At 30.9% G+C, this 21,046-nt stretch overlaps 1 long non-coding RNA gene across 1 annotated transcript; it reads left to right on the forward strand.

Annotated features, from left to right (window-relative positions):
* Nucleotides 1-13,652: 13,652 nt before the first annotated feature.
* On the forward strand, nucleotides 13,653-17,278 carry LOC146950896 (uncharacterized). Its single transcript, XR_015027733.1, has 4 exons — nucleotides 13,653-13,859; nucleotides 13,969-14,024; nucleotides 14,190-14,259; nucleotides 17,011-17,278. It is a non-coding gene; the product is annotated as an uncharacterized LOC146950896 (long non-coding RNA).
* Nucleotides 17,279-21,046: the final 3,768 nt, after the last annotated feature.

A 21,046-nucleotide genomic window follows, 5' to 3' on the forward strand; every position in this document is an offset into this window, starting at 1 on the left:
ACTTCTATTTATAGATTCCTTAACCAGTGCCCCGGGGGCACCGGTTAACAAGACCCTTTCTTTTTTGATGTAAACAAATAAGCTATGTGTATTCAACTATCGTTCATTTTGTTTGACAATTGATAATTTTTATTGCTAATAATGTTTTTACTATAGTTATTTCTAGAGATCGGATTGTCAAAATAAAACAAATAAGTTTATTAATCAAGTAATAATTTTTTGGCTTAATTACTATTTTGGTCCCTAAAGTTATTTGTTGGTTACATTTTGGTCTCATAAGTTATTAACGTTACAATTTGGTCCCTTAAGTTATTTGTTGGTTACATTTTGGTCCCATAAGTTATTAACGTTACAATTTGGTCCCTTAACTTAATTTTTGGTTTTGTTTTGGTCCCTTAACTTATTTTTTGGTTTCGTTTTTGTACCTTAACTCTAATAACATAAAGGACCAGAGTGGTTGACGGAGGAAGAGTTAAGGTACCAAAACGAAACCAAAAAATAAGTTAAGGGACCAAATTGTAATGTTAATAACTTATGGGACCAAGATGTAACCAACAAATAACTTAAGGGACCAAATTGTAACGTTAATAACTTATGAGACCAAAATGTAACCAACAAATAACTTAAGGGACCAAATCATTAATTAAGCCTAATTTTTTAGCCTTTTAATTTATGCTAATTGTTTGTAAATGAATTTGTTTGAGGTAGCTAAAAATATATTATTAGGGTAGCTAACTATATTAATACACTTAATTATTGAATAAAAATAAAACATTTGGGGTAGCCAAAGCTACCCCACCAATACAAAGGGATTCACCCCTGTTCATGGCAACAAAACCCATACATGTGGTTACGCGCCCGAACCAAACCCAATTTGACGGGTTTTCCCCGTTTTGACTGGGTTTGGGTATGAGTTTGGGTTTTCCCCGATTTGAAAACACGGGTATGGGATGGGTAACGGGTATATAGGTACCCACACCGAACCCTTACCCAAACCCGTCCCGAATGCAGAAAATTACTTTATGTTGATATGCCCTGTTTATTTTGTTTGATAATTGTCGTGTTATAAAAACTACCATTGATATTTAAATGTTCAACTAAATTAATCAGTTTAACAAATGTTAAAGTGAGCATATTACTGGATAATGCATTAAAAAAATTCTCTAGGGCTTGCAAAAAAACTTCTATCTTTTATTAAAAAAAAATTATTTAATGCGGGGACGGGGATGAGGCGGGGATATCCGAATCCGTCGGGACGGGGATGAGGTTCAATTTCTCATCCCCGTTGGATATGGGTAAGGTAATGAGTAAGTATATGAGAATCGGGTATGACGATGGGGAATGTAAAACATGTCCCCACCCTACCCCATTGCCATTTGGCTCACTCGTGAAAATTGAAAAATGCTTCTTTGGTCTTCACTAGTGTTTTCTTCTCCTACACAAGAGAAAACCTTGTCTCCCGTGTACAACCAAACGTCCCACATTGACAACTATAACAAAAAAGTGGAGCGATAAATAAAGAAGAATAAGTGTTTATTGAATAAATGTTTAATTATTAGTATTAGTTGCATCGTTAATTCATGTGTTCAGTCTTCATTTATAATACAAATTGTATAAATGGCGTCTCTGACAATGAATTCTTAGTTCAACTGATGGTTAATTTTTAGTTTCTCTAAATTCTTAGTTCAATTGATGGTTAATTTTTAGTTTCTCTAAATATATAATTTTTCAAAAAAATAATAATAACATTCATGATATATTTTTCAATTTAATTACTATTATTATTATTAGCGAAAAAATAATAATAATATTCATGATATATTTTTTGAAATTATAAACAGTGTTTTTTTTATGAAATTTTCATTTTGATTAAAACTAAAAAAAATATAAATGTTTGTTGCTTTTAAGTTATAAAAAATCAAATTAACTAACTATCATAAAAAAAAAACTAACCATTATTATCTATTTCAACGACACCGACAATAATACAATATAACAAAAAATATAATCTAAATTCTTTTTTTAATGACACCAAGATAAATTTTATTATAGAAAAAGTTGTTTAAGGGTATAATTGAAATGATGAAAAAGTAAGTATAAATATACTCATCTAGTTTGTTACACTTTTTAAATAATAATGGAAAAAAATATATATTCATATCGTGTTTGTTACATTTATTTTAATATTTAAATTTATTCTTATCTATTTGTTACATGTGTTAGTTGTATTGAAAATTGAGGGTATTTTTGGTAAGAAAAAATCCAACGCAAAAGTGCTGAAAGGGGTAGTTTTGTTTATATATAGTATAGATATAGATTTTGGTCAAGTAGTCTAGTTGATAGAATTCATCTTTTTTAAGGTGAATAAGTGAGGTGTCCAACGTTTGAACCCCGACCCCGGCATATAACAATGTATGTCCCTGCCAACTGAGTTATGCTTACATAAACTTATTATATTTTTTAATTTATTGTCCTAACCAAATGAAGTCGGACAAACTATCATGTGCTTTCTAGTTATATAAATAATACACTTATAGTTCATACTAATATGTTGCTTGGGATGAATCATTTCAATTGATCGATCCATTCCTTAAAGTAACATTATGCTAGTACGTGCAACATATAAGTTGTATGATAGAAATGACTCTTTTCGATGTTAATTTTTTTTTTTAATTGTTTGGTTTCTTAGGAAATGAACTCTGATAGTTTGAATTTTCGGTAATGAGGTAAGTATAATCTGATCAAAAATTGTTTCACCCAAAATTCAAATATATATTCTCTCAAACTGTTTGTCGTTTGACGAACTCATTAACCACTTCAACCCAATTGAAAGTTGTAAGATAGATACGACTCTTCTCGATGTTAATTTTTTTTTAATCGTTTGGTTTCTTAGGAAATGAACTCTGATAGTTTGAATTTTCGGTAATGAGATAAGTATAATCTGATCAAGAATTGTTTCACCCAAAATTCAAATATATATTCTCTCAAACTATTCGTCGATTGACGAACTCATTAACCACTTCAACCCAATTGATTTGTTCATATTAAATATCCATAATTAATTTTAAATGTCATAGGGTTTAATTAATAACTGATTATGTCACATCCCGTTGCACTAAAAAACTGATTATGTCACATACCATCACACTAATTTAATTCAAACAAGTAGACTTGTACCAAAAAAAAAAAAAAATTCAAATAATTAGACTATATTATCTCTGTGATGACTAAGATTTGGACTATATAAAAGCCTCACTGCCTCTCAAACAACACTCCAACTATTTTGTTTATTCTTCACAAATTCCATGGCCTCTGTTTTCATATCCAATTGTGTCAATAACAAAAGTATTTTGATTCGACCAACTCTACAATATCCAATTGTGTCAATAACAAAAGTATTCTGATTCGACCAACTCTACAAGTGGCCAAAATCAGAAGTAGAATTTGTGAAGACTATCATCTCAAACAACTATCGTGACAGAGTTGAAGTTGATAGCCTCTCCTGCAGGCAAGTGTATCTGAGAAGTTACAAATTCTCCAGGAAGAAATTGAGTGTTACCGAGAAGACCATAAAATATTTCAGCAGTGTAAAGGAGAGTGTGATTTGTGCTAGCAATATATTATATTGTAATAGTAAGGGTAATCGTAAGATTCTATGGAGGGCTAAGTATATCACTCATGCTGCTGCGTCAGTCTATCATAGGTTGCTTTCTCGATCTGATAAGGTCCATGTGGCTCGTCATGATTTCTAATGTTGCGTGGATGTTTGTTCTTGTGGTGGATCAGTGTCCAATAAGAATAAGGATCAAAGCTATAGTTTGTAGTTTCTATTAAATCATGGTCGATTGGCATATGAACGCGAGTATAGTAAGTGTAGAACTAGTGAAATCAAACATATAGGCTATCATACATCTTCTCCTTTGATCAATTACTGGTTTTAATATGTGCAATCTATATTTACACTTATAGTATCTTCTTTCTTGTAACCTCTTTTTTTCAAGTCAAATAAATGTTTGCTTGCTTTTAGTTAAGCATATTAATATTAATATTACAGTTGTTATCTTCTTTAATATCCATGAGACTTGAATAAAAACTAGCTCTACCCTATTCTATGGTACACAATGAAAATAATAATTATGTGCCATATAATTCTGAGAAGGGACCTAGTCTAAGTGGGACAGAGATGATTTTAATAAGGTTTGTATGTACGTGTCATGAAAGTTACTCTACTACATACGTGTTACTTTGCGTAATGTTAGTCAAAAGTGGAATGAGACGTTGAATGTGATAAGCTATTAATAAGACTATAGTAGGCTTTGGAGTTTCTGTTGTACAAGCCGGCTAAGAATATATAATACTGGTGTGACATTGTTTCTTTATCAGTTGCAACCATAGAAGTTTCTGCGACTTTATTACCTGTATGATGTATCACATGTTCAAGTTCCATGACAAGTTTTATCCTGATTGTGTCTGTTTTGATCATTGGTGACAAAAGTGGATTTGAATGAATTTTGTATGATTGATTCTAGTTAATAGTGAGTTAAATGTAAGCGATTTATGTTTGGATGCATTAATTCATCTAAAAATTGGTCGAACAATAAGTTCAAGGCTAAAAATCAATTGTTGTTTACACCGTTTGTATCAGTTTTACCGGAGAACATCCAAAGGCTTGAATGAATTTATCCCCGGGCTTGTTGATGAATCATGTTGGTTGATTTGATTTGATTTGACAATGTATTTTACTTCAAATATGGATTATAGGATATATCATGATCGCATTCCAGGAAAAACAGTTAGTGTTTCTTACTTTTTGTTACTCTTGCAGCTGCTGATCTAGCTTTAACTATCCGATGATTGAGTTTTAGTAGTTTCATCATTTCTGTTTGATTAACTTGAATGGACAATTATTCACAAACTTGTACTCTTTGACACTAACACACACAGAAACAAGCATGTTATCTATGCCTATTTAATTAACATGAAAATAAATTATTCACAAACTTGTTCTCTTTTTGACAATTTGAACCAAGTTATAGAATACTTGTTGTGAAAGTGACTCAAAATTGGAGTTTGGAGGCCAAAATTGATGTTTGCTGAAAGTACAAATCGGTGGCCGATTTGGAAAATCGGTGGCCGATTTTGGCTGCCTTTTGGGAGGCTTTCTGTTCGGGAAAAATCGGTGGACGATTTGGAAAATCGGTGGCCGATTTCGCGTGCTGTTATTTTTCAGAAACGTATTTTTGGGCCAGATTTGTTACAATTTTATGGGAGTTTCTTTTACTATAAATATAGGCCTTGTATCAGACTATTTAGAGAGAGATAGAGGGGGCTGAAACAAGGGTTTAGAAATCAAACTAGGGTTTGTATAGAGTTTGTCTCTTGGCAACAAACTAGGGTTTGAAGGTTGATTCACCTTGGGAAACACTATTAGGATTGAGTCTCTTGGTTACGGGAAGAGGCTGGGATTTGGGTAGAATTAGGCGGGAGACTTATTCTTGTAACCCATTGAAATCTCTTTTGTAACGTTACTCATCATATAGTGGAACGGAGGGCTGCTCTCTCCCCCAGACTAGGTCAATTTGGACCGAACTGGGTCAACAAATTCTTTGTGTTCTCTCTTCCTTTTCTCTCGCTGTTGTTTTCTACTTTTGGCTTGTGTTTATAATTGTTCCATACACTTTGATTTTGGTTGCTTAATTATCCCTTGCTCCACACATCAAGTTGTTATTGGTGTGAGTTTTTCATCGAATTCGCAACAATACTAATGCTACATCCAGGAAAATGTTTTGTGTTGCATTAACAAAGTTAACTGGAGTTTAAGATTACCAATGCTACATGGGTTTTATCTTTGAAATACAAATTAAAAAAAAAAAGAGAACAGAACTTTGGCAATTCAGTAGCAGTGCATACAGAAATAAACAGGCTGTTATAGAAACAACTTCTTACATGTCAATAAGTTGTTTTCAACTTATTTCCATAAACCCAAGGATAATTATGAAAATCGCTTGTAGCTTATATAAAAACAATTTTATTTTATCTTTTGTTATAGAAATAGCTTATACAAAAACATTTAATTAAAGTTAAACTATTTATCCAAACACGACTTGCACCAGAAAAGTACTCACTCCTTACTGATTGACATGCAAATCACATTAATGCTATTCCAAATTAACAACAAACAAATAACATCAATCATACATTAAATGTTGCAATATTGTGATTCAAATGATATAGACGTGTTATCCTAAAGTTGAAAAATATAAAATAAAAAACACAAATGGATTAATTAAGCCTTATATATCTATGACAATATATCTTTTCTCCTCAAACTAAGAAGAAAGCTTCCAACCATGAAGCAACAATCTCCAAAATCAGCAGGAGAGCGAAGAGAGAAAAAGGGAGTGAAGATCTGAGTGTGCGAGAATTGTTCTTTACTTTTGGCTCACTCGTGAAAATTGAAAAATGCTTCTTTGGTCTTTACTGGTGCTTTTCTTCTCCTATACAAGAAAATCTTGTCCTTGAAGTCTATAACTATACGTCCCACGTCGACAAATATAACAGAAACGGAGATATATAAATAAAGAAATCTGACTGTTTTTGACTGGATATTTAATTATTAACTATATTATAAATCCTTCCATTCAGGACGAGGTTATACAATTTGTCTGTCTTATAACTCATCTTGAATTGTTGGATTTTCATCATCTTGAATTGTTGGATTTTCAATTTAACTATTAATTATTTTTACTCATCTTGAATTGTTGGATTTTCAATTTAACTATTAATTAATAACTCATAACTCATCTTGAATTGTTGGATTATTTTCAATTTAACTATTAATTATTTTTTTTTTCCTCCTTTGAGTTTTTAGTTCCTCTGTATATATAATTTTTTGACAATAGTTTTTACATGTCAATTAAATATATGTCAATTTTTATCTTAAGAGAAATATATATCGAAATTTTTTTTTTTTGAAGTAAGAGAAATATATATCGAAATATTAAAAGTCATTTACCAATATGTAAATTTATATTCAAAGAACTAACATATATGATTTCTCGATAAAAGAAGCATCTTAACAAAATAATATATATTTTTATTTATTCTAGATGAGAAAATAATAATAACATGTTATTTTTTATTTATAGAGATAGTATAAATATTTCTAGACTAACAATCTATTTGATTACTTCATCTTAACTTTTAACTTAAAATGCAATGTATCAATCTTACTAATATTATAGTTTCAATAATTTTCAATTTATTATTCTAATATTTATAACATAAATAATTTTTGCTACCTTATGTATTTTTCTTGCATGTGATTGATTTCTTTGATTTTTCTATCTATGAAAGATGATACTTTATTTAGTTAATTATTTTTAGCCACGGGATAAAAATAAAAATTATATTGATATATATATATATATTTTTTTTTTTTGGTCAAGTAGCTTAGTGACTAGATTCACACACATTATGTATGGAAAAGTGGAAAATCCGGAGTTCAAACTTCGGTCCCTGCACAAATTATCCCTGGTAGTTACCAACTAAGCTACACTTACGGGACTATTGATATATTTTTTAATTTAACTATTTTAATACTACCCTAGTTATATAAAGAGTACGCTTTTAGTTCATACCACCCATTAAAATGTTGTCTGGGATGAATCTTTTCAATTAATCCATTCCTTAAACTAACATTATCTTAATAAGTTAGCAACAACATATATATATATATATATATATATATATATATATATATATATATATATATATATATATATATAAGCACTAAGATAGATACGACTCTCCTCAATGTTAATATATATTTTGTCAACCCTCTCGTTCTAAGGGAAAATGAGCTACAATGATTCGAATTTCTGCAATGAAGTAAGTATACTCTAATCAAGAATTGTTCTATCCTATAATTGAACTCGATTTCTCTCGAAGCATTCATCCTATAATGAAGTTCATTCATCCTTTAGTGAAACAATTGCTTGGTTCATGTTAAATATTCATTTAGAATGACACATTTGCATGAAATATCCATAATTAATTTTAAATTTCACTGGATTTATGGAAAAACTATTTTGTGACATCTCCTCACACTTATTTAATACTACCTACATTCTTTATTTATAAGATAATTCTGTAAAATTTTGCTGTCCTTTTTTATAATACCCTTTTCAAGTATTAAAATACACTAATTAATTATTTGTTTTACAAAGATACCCCTAATTAAATGAAGTGATTTAAAAGATAAACTATTTATCTCTTTTAATAATTGAATGATAGTTTTGGAAAGAGAATATACATTGTTGACAAATTTATTACAACCACAATTTTTCTTAAATTCTTTTTTTTTTGACAAAGTTTTTCTTAAATTCTTGTGATTTTATCAAAAGGATCTTACATGTAGAGACCTGAGGTAGTCATTAATACACACAATTAGAATATATTATCTCTCTAATGATTAAGATTTGAATTATACAAAAACCTCAATATTTTCATTTTTTACCCATCTTTTTTGGTAGATTCTAGGGTGAGGGATCAATTAAGTCCCTCACCGGTGGACCATGAAAATAAAACCGTTAGATTTAATTAATGATCTAGATCAATTGAAAATAAAAATGAGAGCATCTATAATTTTCACACTGTATCATACGCCTACTTTCTTGACCTCTACCTCTCCCTCCAATGGTGATTCAATTCAATGGAGAAAATTTAAAATTTCCAATTCTAAAATCTCCAATGGAAATGGCTATCATCGAACGAATGTTGAGTGGGAGGGTCAAAGTTAAACTACTACCAACATAAATCTTCATATCTTCACCAACATAATAATAATACATATTAAATGCTCTTAGGGCAACTGCAAATACTGCCAACATAACTCCTAATATCTTCATCTGTCAAAAAAAAAAAAAAACTCCTAATATCTTCACCAATTAAATTCTTTCTCGTCAATTTACAAGAGTCCTCAAGAATTGCATTATTGAAGCACCTTCCAACTTGCAAAAAATCTGGAAAGTTTAATTAAAACTAATCCATTGAATCACGACGTGTAGTACCTGGTAGGGAGAGGAAGACATGGGGTCACGATACAGTGTGACAATTATAAATGCTCTCACTTTTATTTTCAATTGATCTAGATCATTAATTAAATCTAACGGTTTTATATTCATGGTCCACCGGTGAGGGACTTAATTGACCCCTCACCCTAGAATCCACCATCTTTTTTACTCAGAAAAGTAGTGCAATTTCATAAATTAAGATCCTCTCCTATCAATTTCTCTTATTTAGGGAGATAAAGATACAAACCGGTTTTCTCTAAAAGAGTTTAAGAATTTTAAAATTTAAATAATTAATGATGATGAGATCCACCGTAAGACACATTATCTACTTTTTGTGTCCATCTTTGCTCAAATTTCATGGCCTCTATTAGCATATTCAACTGTGCATTCCTAATCAACCAAGCTACGCAAACCTTTATTGTTGTAACTAATTAACTATGCAACATTTCGGGAAGGGTATTGTAAACTTTGTGATAAAATATGATATGTAACTATGCATGATATTGCATTGTAGTCTAGACACTTGTGGAAAATTGGTAAATGTGTGTTGTGCTGATTATGATAGAAAAACATCAATTAATTACAAGGTGTTTCTATGTTTTTTTTTTATCAAAGCAGTAAAATATAAAATCAAGAGAGGCCTGAACCAATACATCAGAGACACATATGGTTAATATTTCTTTCTATTTGTAAAAACAGCTGGGTTGGAAATTAGGTGGTGTTTTTAGTTTAGATGAAAGATTAGGAGTAATTATGTTATGTGTATTTTGTGATAGGTAGGTAGTTTATATTTGAGTGGTGGTTATGCTATGTTATGTAACTACTTGGTTTAATGAAGAAGAATTTCTCCTTTTAATCCATTTTCTATCGTTCTTGGTATTTTTTTGCTATTTTCTCAACCTTTCATCTGGGATGCTTGAGATTAGACTAACTTAACCTTTCATTTGCCTTAAAAGGAATACTCATGAAAGCGATATGAAAACCCTAAATTCGTAATGTATCCACTAGATTAAATCTGAACATGGACATCAGAATTAAAATATTGTGCGAAATCCATCAACTCCTTAACAAATGATGTTTTAGTTTTGGTTTTTGATTTGTAACTGTTCAAGTTCACAATTTCAATGTCTACCCAATGCATTTTTTTTTTCCATTTATGTTAAGAAATCTGTGATGCAATTATGAATAACAAATACTTCACAATTGAATGGAGATGTGTTAGTCCAATTTTATATTTATAAATTTTTATTTTGTGCGATAACCTTATACATAATCAGTTTTTGAATATTGAGGAATATGAGACTTACAGCGGTGACAAAGAATGACCAACAATTTTATGCATGGTCAGATAGCTAAACTAATTTATTTTTTCACAAATGGGTGTTCATGGACCGCAATCTGTGTATTTGAACTAGTACCAATGGTTCCCATATGTTTTGCTTTGCAGCCATTAACCTTGTTATTATGGACTGCAAAGACACCACGCAGCAGCTGGGAGATATTTAATTGACACATAAGTTGAACAATGAGGTTTACCCTTCTGTTGTCTGCTCAATCACCTTATCCCGTTTCTGTTTTTCTTTCTTTCTTTCTTTCTTTCTTTCCAATGTGGGTTACATCTAAGCTAAAAAAATACAAGAGCGTGATAATTCATAATAAGAATGACAATGTGGTGTAATGAAAGTGTACATGAGGCAGTGTGTAATTGAACATTGGGTGAGAATGAATTGTGGAATTTTTGACAGTTGAGAAAAGTGTGGGATGATTGTGGAATTTGTGAAAGTAGAGAAAAGTGTAGAATTTGGAGAAATGTTGCAGGTACTTTTTATCGAACTGGCAATACTTCACTTCTTTGCACTTAATGTGTAACTTTCTAGCTCTCAAACGGCATTGGTATCTCTATGGTTAGAGCAGAAGTGGGAGTATGCACACACAATATGATGCCACGGAATTTTTTATCATGGTGGAAGCTAAGCTTACAGCTGGGTTGGTTGAAAAAACTATTAGAACTGGAACATCCATGATTAATTTTACATGTCATTGAATTTTATTTAAAAAAATGATTTTGTCACATTCCCTCACACTTATTTAATACACACAATTATACTATATTATTTCTCTCATGACTAAGATTTAGATTATATAATAGCCTCACATGAACATTCTCTCAAGCAGTGCAACTATTTAGTGTATTATGCTCTTGAATTGGAATCCTTCACAAATTCCATGGCTTCTATTTGGATATCCAATTCTGTCAATACCAACAAAGGTATTCCCATTAGGCCAACTTTCGCAAACCTCTATGAATGGCCTGAATAATCAGACGTAGAATTTGTGAAGACTAAGAACTGTAACAATTATTGTGATGGAGCTGAAGTTGATAGTCTCTCTTGAAGGCAAATGTATTTTAGGAGCTACAAATTCTCATGGAAGAAATTAAGTATCACTGGGAAGAGCATAAAATGTTTCAGCAATGTAAAAGAGAGTGTGGTTTGTGCCAGCAGTAGATTAAATCATAATATTAAGAAGGGTAATTGTAAGATTCTAGGGAACGCTACGTATATTACTCATGCTGCTGTGTCAGTCTATCGTAGGTTGCTTTCTCGGTCTGATAAGGTCCATGTGGCTCGTCATGATTTCTATTGTTTCGTGGTTTGTTTTTGCGGTAGATCAATGTCCAATATGTGTAAGGATCAAAGCAGTATTTTATAGTTTCTGTTAAATCACAGTCGATATGAATGCGAGAATAGCGAGTGTAGAAGTGAAACTAAACATATAGGCTATCATGCATCAATTTCTCCTTTGATTAATTACTGGCTTTTATATGTGCAAGCTATATTTACACTTTTAATATTACAAGTGTAACCTTGATAGTGGAAATGCTTGAAATTGGGATTAAACATTTTCCTCACTTCAATCTAGTCATGGACTTTCTTATTGTGATTAAACTGACTCCGGAAAAAGAAAAGATTAGTAGTACTTTCCATGATAGGGATGAGTACTAGATATAGAGCACTAAGCAGCGAAATAGTCAAGAAATTAAAGCCAACACTCGTTGATTTTTATATTTTTTTCTAATAATTTGGTACTGATGATGATGGCCAGTGGGAAAAGTTAGGTTAAGTCTTCCATTAGTTTGTCTTATAATACTGGTATGTGACAGTTATTTCTCTCAGCAGTTGCAAAGAATATGATTTATCACATGTTCATGTTCCTTGACAAGTTTTATCATGATTTTGTTTAGATACATTTATGGTTGAACAATAGATTAAAGGTTAAAAACCAATTGTAGGGGTAAAAGGTCTGAATTCTAGCTTCTAGTAAAAATTAATTTTACTTGAGAACATTCAAATATATCAAAATCAAGTTTACACCTTTAGTAACAATTTTGTCTCCTCCAAAAGCGAAAGTAAACATACACTGCATACATATTTTAAGGTTGAATGAATTTACCACCGGACTTATTGACGAATCATGATCCCATTCCAGGAAAAACAGTTGTTAGTTAAAGTAGTTTAATATATTGTTAGTTACAGTGTTTGTTACTTTTGCAGCAGCTGATATAGCTAGCACTCTTCCATATATAAGCATGTCATCTTGTTTGTTTGATTAACTTGAATGAAAAATTATTCACAAACTTGCTTTCTCTTTGAAAATTTCAATCAATTACACACCAACTCATCCAGGAAAATGTATTTTTGTTGCATAAACAAAAGTTATAACTAGAAGTGAAATAGATTCTCATCAAACCTGTGATGGAGTTTAAGATTACCAATGCTAGATGAGTTGCATCATTGAAATACAAATTAAAAAAAAGAGAGATATTAACTGAAATGTACTTTCTCCCTGTTTGACGAAAATCATGTGCTTGCCTTGGTGAAATCTACAAATCAGATTATTTTGTGCCTTTCTTTAATTTGCTCCTTCGTAAGAATAAGCATTATCCTACTATTAATATTACAGTTGTTATCTCCTTTAATATGCGCGAGGCTTGAATAAAAATTAGCTTAACACTTTGGTTACTTATAGTTATCTGACTTATAGTTTTGTGAAGGGACCTAGTCTAAGAGAGGCAAAGATGATTTTATAAGGTCTGTACGATACTTACTATGTGTGTTAGTTTTCCTATTATTGGAGTCAAAATATAATTATGTGATTTATAGCTTTGAGAAGGGACCTAGACAGTGAAAAGGGAATGTAGAAGATGGGGATAGGGATCGGCACTAGATCTTGAGCACTACGCAGCAAAATCGTCCAAAAGACAACGTGTCAAAATAGAGCCAATTACCCAACACTCATAATTTGTTTTTCATTTTATACTTTGGTACTGATGATGCTAATTGGCTGTGGTGTAACAACTGTAGAAACTGTTAGATCTAGAGCAAAATTTTGTCTTCACATTCACGAACATGCTATCATCGCCATCGTGTTTTTTGTTCAGCCATTGTCCAAGGAGAAGATAGTGACGGTTACAGAGAGCATAAGAAAAGAGGTTGCATTTTGAAATGCTTGGCATTCAATATTTATGCAAAACTGTTTATTTAATTTAAATTTAAATAATGTAACATTTTCTACTCTTTGGGTACAAATAACTGTTTATTCAGTTCTTTGCGAAAATGTTTCAATAAGAAAATGGATGATATTGTTAGTTTTACATGGTCCCGATGATTTTGTTTGTGTTTTATTTGTTGAGGTGGTTAAAAGGTGGATCAAAATTAGAAATGGTTCTATTGGATTGATGAGGAACAGATTGGGAGAACAAAATGACATAATCATCAACTAAAAGTAAGTAGCTATTTATCTATTTTTATGTGGTTTTGTTTCTCTTAAATTTGTTGTTTTTACCTTCTCTTATAAGAAGCCATTTGATTTAAATTGAATGTTTAATCACAAGCCAAATGCGATTATGAAGATTCGATTTGATGAAAAAGAGAATGACTGGCTGCGAAGGTAAGAATTCTAAATCCATTTGATTTTTCATTGTTTTGACTTTCTGAAACAATATATTCATAGGTGAACAATTTCATTGGTTTTTACTTTATATCCTCCTGTGGTTGACAATTGATACTCACACTAACCTATATTTTGCTTTTTTGATTGGTTTCTATCATTCAGTGAATGAGATAATTGAAAATAGTGGAGATTTTGATTTGCTTGACTGATTGTTGGAGCAAAGAATCACAAGGTATGCTTTACAGTGTTGTGTTTCTTCCTTTTGCTACCATTTTTGTGGTCTACCTCTACTCATGTGCACTTGCCTTTAAAAATAAACTTAATTAGTTGAATATAGTGTGAGTAAAAATAAGAAAAGAACCTTGAGTTGTCCAAAGATTGTTTCAATTTCAAACGCTCACAAATGGTTCATCACTTTCTGTTTCAGTTTATTTGTAACTTCATATTTATTACTTTGATAGTTTAAGAAGAGAAACTGTCTGTAATTAAAAAAGATTATAATTGCAATCTTTTTTTCTTTCTATAGTTGTATATGCTTTGCTTCAATACATCTAATTTAATTGCAATTTTCTCTGACACTAATTTCAAAAGATTATTAATTGCTGCAACTTATTTGAACTTCTAAAGCTATCCTTTCCACTAAATTTCATGAGACATTGTTATGCCTTTGGGTAGTGAGTAATATCTGGTTTACAAGGTTGGTTCAGATTCTTTTATTTTTTATTTCTTGAAGCTATTTGTTATACAATAGAGTATGATATGGCAGTAGACTAAGTGGAAAGACATAAAAATAAGCAAAAAAAAAAAAAACATATATAAGAACATGTATGGAGTTGTAAGATAGGAGATCACTTTTACCTCAACAAAATGATAAATCAAAGAGACGGGTCATAAAATGATGTTTGGAAAATCTAAAAAAAGTTAAATGTGTAAAACAGTCCACATGTTTGCCACCTTAATTTGATTCGACTTTACTTGATGTCTCTTAATGAAATATTTTGCTGTCATATTGTGTATAAGTGCAACTTCTTATGCATATAATTTGATGTAATATTGTCTCTTTTGAAACGGTAATAACAACTATTTTTTGTTAATTTTTTCTTTCAAAGTGCAACTTCTTATGCATATAATTTTTACTTGAATCTAAATATGACACTTCTCTTTCTTTTGGTTTTTTCTTTGATAATCTTTGTGTCTGGATTTTTTGCGATAAAAGGTTAGCCTTTGATTGAATATAATTGTACAAGAGCAAATCAAACATTGATTGCTCTCATATTGTACTATTAGTTTTAGCATAGCATACAAGTTTTATTGTTCATCTACCTCAAAAGTTTGACTAGACTACTACCTTCTCTTTATGAAAACATGTGGTGAACCATATTATAAGGTCATCCTGTTCCAAACTTATTAATTAATATAATAATAGTACCTTTGTTTTTTCAGATTACTTACACATTTTCCTACTACATACTCCATGTCTTCATCGATTTGTGGCTTCAAAAAAGTCACACTTCTGTAGCTTCCTAAAGTAGTAGATTCTAAGTTGCATGACATGTACAACTTAATGTACAAAGAAAACTGTGTAATGAAAATAAAGGTTTTTTTTTTTTTTGTGATTTTAAGAAGTAATAATGAATATGAGGGATTATATGTTTTGCTTCAAGGCCTAATCCATAATATGTTTTGCTTCAAGGCCTAATCCATAAAAAATTGTTAACTAAAGTTGATTGTCACGTCTAATGTTTCCTATATCTATCAATGTCATGTCTAATGTTTCCTATATCTATCAAAGTTTAATTTCTTATGAATTTGAAAATGACTTATTAAATTCTTGGGACTACTAGCAACTGTGAAGCTGACTTATTAAAACCTATTTGAAACTGATGAGTATGTGAAATTGTCACGTGAAACTGATGAGTAGGTATAAGCCTAGAAAAATTAACAATTTACATCCCCATCTTTTGACCTTACATGTATGTGTAACTGACTTATTAAGACCATCAAATATGAATTTGGTTATGTGAAATTGTCATATGAAACTCATGAGTATTTATAAGCCTAACAAAGTCAACTATCTCACATCCCATGTCCTTATTTCAAAGGTTTTAATTTGAATGTTTGGCATTTGCATTAAGTTGATCAACTGAGTTTAGAATTTTTTTACCATTTTCTTGAGATTGCGATTTAGCCAAAAATTTAAATATTTGCATAATGTTGAAGTTCAAAATTTGATCTAAATATGACTATTTCTTTTGGTTTTTTCTTTGATAATCTTTGTGTTTGAATATTTTGCTATAAAAGGGTAGTCTTTGATTGAATTTAATTGTACACACATTTGAAAATAAACATCATTGTAACACACATGCACATTGTGCACGCTGCTCTCTTAAATAACAAAAGTCCAACTTAAAGAGACATTACTATAATTTTTCAATTCATATAGCAAGATAGGTTGATCTTAGAAGTGATTCTTGCAAAAATAAGTTATAAGATTATTTTTTTCTATCATTGTTGAGAAACATGTTTTTGTTATTTAGTATCTTTATTCTTTTAGCCATTTTGACTAAGATGCAGATTTATGTATATTTAACTCTTCAAATCTGTTAGATTGGTAACGTGTTTTTACTATTCTTTTCAATTTTTTTAGAGTATTATGGAACTATTAACATTCAACTAGGCATACTTTTTGAATTTATTTAGACTTTTCTTTGGACATATTAAGATTCAACTAAGACTTAATATTGAGAAACTTTGTTGCTTCGATCTCTTAAGATTCAACTAAGGTTGCATATTTGAAATAACCCAAGATTGTAGTTTGGACTATTGATGTATTTACAAAATTCACTGTTGAAATACCCAACAGGTTGTAATTGGACAGATCTATTTCATAGTTTGTTGTTTGGTTCTTTGTTGGTGACCCATCTATTCAAATTGATGAGTTTGTTGCAACATGACTAACCAGTTTTGACAAAATACTATGTAGGAATTGGCCATTGAGGGATATGTTACTATTGAAAACGGAGCCAAACTTGATGATGTTGGTTCATTGTCAAAAAGTGTCTCTCATGATGAGAAGGAATATGAAGACATCAACATATGTCTCAATATATTCAAAAATTTGGTTATATATCTAAGTAATTTGTGACATGTACTGTGTTGACAACCAATGTTAGACTAATGTTACTTGGCTTGGCCTTTTTGGTTGATACTTCGGAACTTATTTATGATCTATTTTATGGTTTTGTGTATTATATTCTTTCACTAGGTCCGTGTTATTTCCAAACATAATATTTATATTTAAATTATTTTCTATTTTTTTCTTTATTTTCATAAAGACAATAACATTTGATTTATCTATGAATTGTATAATTTTTTTTATTTTGTGATATGTTCAAAGTAAACTTTATCAACACCACAATAAAACTTTTGCCCGTGCGTTGCACGGGTGGAAATACTAGTACAATGTAAATTGGTGAAACCTTAATCTAGCAAGGATTTCAAGTGGCGCCCAATGCAAGACCTACTAGAATTTGCCACGATAGATCACATGTTCAATTCAAGTTCCATGGCAAGTTTTTTCATGACTTCATTAGATCATTAGAAATCTAATACATTTTCAGTTCAATGAATTTAGCAGTCTTATTGATGAATCATGTTTGTTGATTCGACAGTACATTTTAATGAGAAGGTGGTTTATACTTATCACGATCACATATGATTTAACCACCACTCAGGAAAAACAGTTGTTAGTTTACATAATTTGTTACTTTCTGTTACTCTTGCAGCAGTTGGTATAGCTTGTACTCTTCCATATATAAGCATGTTATCATCCTTGTTTGACTAACTTGAGTGAAAAATTATTCACAAACTCGCTCTCTTTGAAAATTTGAATCAAGTATAGACCAACTCATACAGGAAAATGCTAAATGTTGCATAAAAACGTTCTAAATTGAAGCAAGATGGATTCTTATAAACTCAGATAATAAAATTATCAATGCAGCATTGGTTGTATCAAGCAAGATGGATTCTATCGTTTTTTCTGATATTTCATCGCCATTCTGCTAATTTCACCATTTCCCTAGGAAGCAATAGATCTATGACAATAGATCTTTTCTCTTCAAACTAAGAAGAAACTTCCAACCAAGAGGCATCAATCTCCAAAATCAGCAGGAGAGGGAGTGAAGTTCTGAGTGCGTGAGAGTTGTTCTTTACTTTGGTCTTCACTAGTGTTTTTCTTCTCCTATACAAGAGAAAACCTTGTATCCTGGGTGTATAACCAAACGTCCCGATAACAAAAAAATGGAGCGATAAATAAAGAAGTACAAGTGATTATTGAATAAACATTTAAGTCTCTTAGTTGTATTATTAATTCACGGTATTGAGGTAGATTTATATAAATAAATTTTGTATAAATCTGACTACCTCGGACATTGAATCATTAGTTTAACTACTAATTAATTTTTAGTTCCTCTAAATATATAATTTTTTGATTTTTTATTACTACATGTTAGATACATGTCGAAATATAAAAATCAATTATCAATATGCAAATTAATATTGAAATAAATCAAGAAGCTTAAGACTGTTACTGCTGCTATGGATGTTGTTTATGCACTTCAGAGGCCAGAGAGGACTCTATGGCCCATGGGTTTTGATTTTGTTGTTGTTGCTTGGGGAGGGAATTTGAGGTGTGTTTTTAGGAGAAGATTTGGGATTAATTATGGTATGTGTATGTTGTCTGTGATAGGTAGTTTACTTTTTTATGGTAATTATGTTATGTAACTACTACTTGTTTCATTGAAGACATATTTATGTTTCAACTCTCATTTCATTCATTTTCTATTGTTTTTGCTCTTGTTAGATTTTTACCTCTGATTTTGAACCTATAAATTGACTTTGAAAATTTGTAGTTCACAGAAAATTTGTAACACTCTAGAAAACCATATGAAAAGCATCCATTGCAAAATTCAAAATGTTAAATGATTTTATTAGTCAGGCGTATAGTTCATGCCAAGTGTTGCGTGAGATAAATCAATTCCATTCCTTAAACTAACATTATCTTAATATCTATGCTGTAAGATAGATAGGACTCTCCTCAATGCTAATAATCCATTTTAAAGGACACCTTAGCTTGAAATATTCATATTTAGTTTTAAATGTCATCAGATTTGTTACCAAAAAAAATGTCATCAGATTTAATTAAATAACTGATTATGTCACATCCCATTGCACTAAAAAACTGATTATGTCACATCCCATTGCACTAATTTAATACGCACAAGTAGACTATATTATCTCTGTGATGACTAAGATTTGGACTATATAAAAGCCTCACTGCCTCTCAAACAACACTCCAACTATTTTGTTTATTCTTCACAAATTCCATGGCCTCTGTTTTCATATCCAATTGTGTCAATAACAAAAGTATTTTGATTCGACCAACTCTACAATATCCAATTGTGTCAATAACAAAAGTATTCTGATTCGACCAACTCTACAAGTGGCCAAAATCAGAAGTAGAATTTGTGAAGACTATCATCTCAAACAACTATCGTGACAGAGTTGAAGTTGATAGCCTCTCCTGCAGGCAAGTGTATCTGAGAAGTTACAAATTCTCCAGGAAGAAATTGAGTGTTACCGAGAAGACCATAAAATATTTCAGCAGTGTAAAGGAGAGTGTGATTTGTGCTAGCAATATATTATATTGTAATAGTAAGGGTAATCGTAAGATTCTATGGAGGGCTAAGTATATCACTCATGCTGCTGCGTCAGTCTATCATAGGTTGCTTTCTCGATCTGATAAGGTCCATGTGGCTCGTCATGATTTCTAATGTTGCGTGGATGTTTGTTCTTGTGGTGGATCAGTGTCCAATAAGAATAAGGATCAAAGCTATAGTTTGTAGTTTCTATTAAATCATGGTCGATTGGCATATGAACGCGAGTATAGTAAGTGTAGAACTAGTGAAATCAAACATATAGGCTATCATACATCTTCTCCTTTGATCAATTACTGGTTTTAATATGTGCAATCTATATTTACACTTATAGTATCTTCTTTCTTGTAACCTCTTTTTTTCAAGTCAAATAAATGTTTGCTTGCTTTTAGTTAAGCATATTAATATTAATATTACAGTTGTTATCTTCTTTAATATCCATGAGACTTGAATAAAAACTAGCTCTACCCTATTCTATGGTACACAATGAAAATAATAATTATGTGCCATATAATTCTGAGAAGGGACCTAGTCTAAGTGGGACAGAGATGATTTTAATAAGGTTTGTATGTACGTGTCATGAAAGTTACTCTACTACATACGTGTTACTTTGCGTAATGTTAGTCAAAAGTGGAATGAGACGTTGAATGTGATAAGCTATTAATAAGACTATAGTAGGCTTTGGAGTTTCTGTTGTACAAGCCGGCTAAGAATATATAATACTGGTGTGACATTGTTTCTTTATCAGTTGCAACCATAGAAGTTTCTGCGACTTTATTACCTGTATGATGTATCACATGTTCAAGTTCCATGACAAGTTTTATCCTGATTGTGTCTGTTTTGATCATTGGTGACAAAAGTGGATTTGAATGAATTTTGTATGATTGATTCTAGTTAATAGTGAGTTAAATGTAAGCGATTTATGTTTGGATGCATTAATTCTAGTTAATTAGTGAAATCAAACATATAGGCTATCATACATCTTCTCCTTTGATCAATTACTGGTTTTAATATGTGCAAGCTATATTTACACTTATAGTATCTTCTTTCTTGTAACCTCTTTTTTTCAAGTCAAATAAATGTTTGCTTGCTTTTAGTTAAGCATATTAATATTAATATTACAGTTGTTATCTTCTTTAATATCCATGAGACTTGAATAAAAACTAGCTCTACCCTATTCTATGGTACACAATGAAAATAATAATTATGTGCCATATAATTCTGAGAAGGGACTTAGTCTAAGTGGGGCAGAGATGATTTTATAAGGTTTTTATGTATGTGTCATGAAAGTTACTCTACTATATA

Source organism: Medicago sativa, chromosome 2 (assembly GCF_051527215.1).
Source record: "Medicago sativa cultivar Bolivia chromosome 2, Bolivia_mono, whole genome shotgun sequence".
NCBI lineage: Eukaryota > Viridiplantae > Streptophyta > Magnoliopsida > Fabales > Fabaceae > Medicago > Medicago sativa.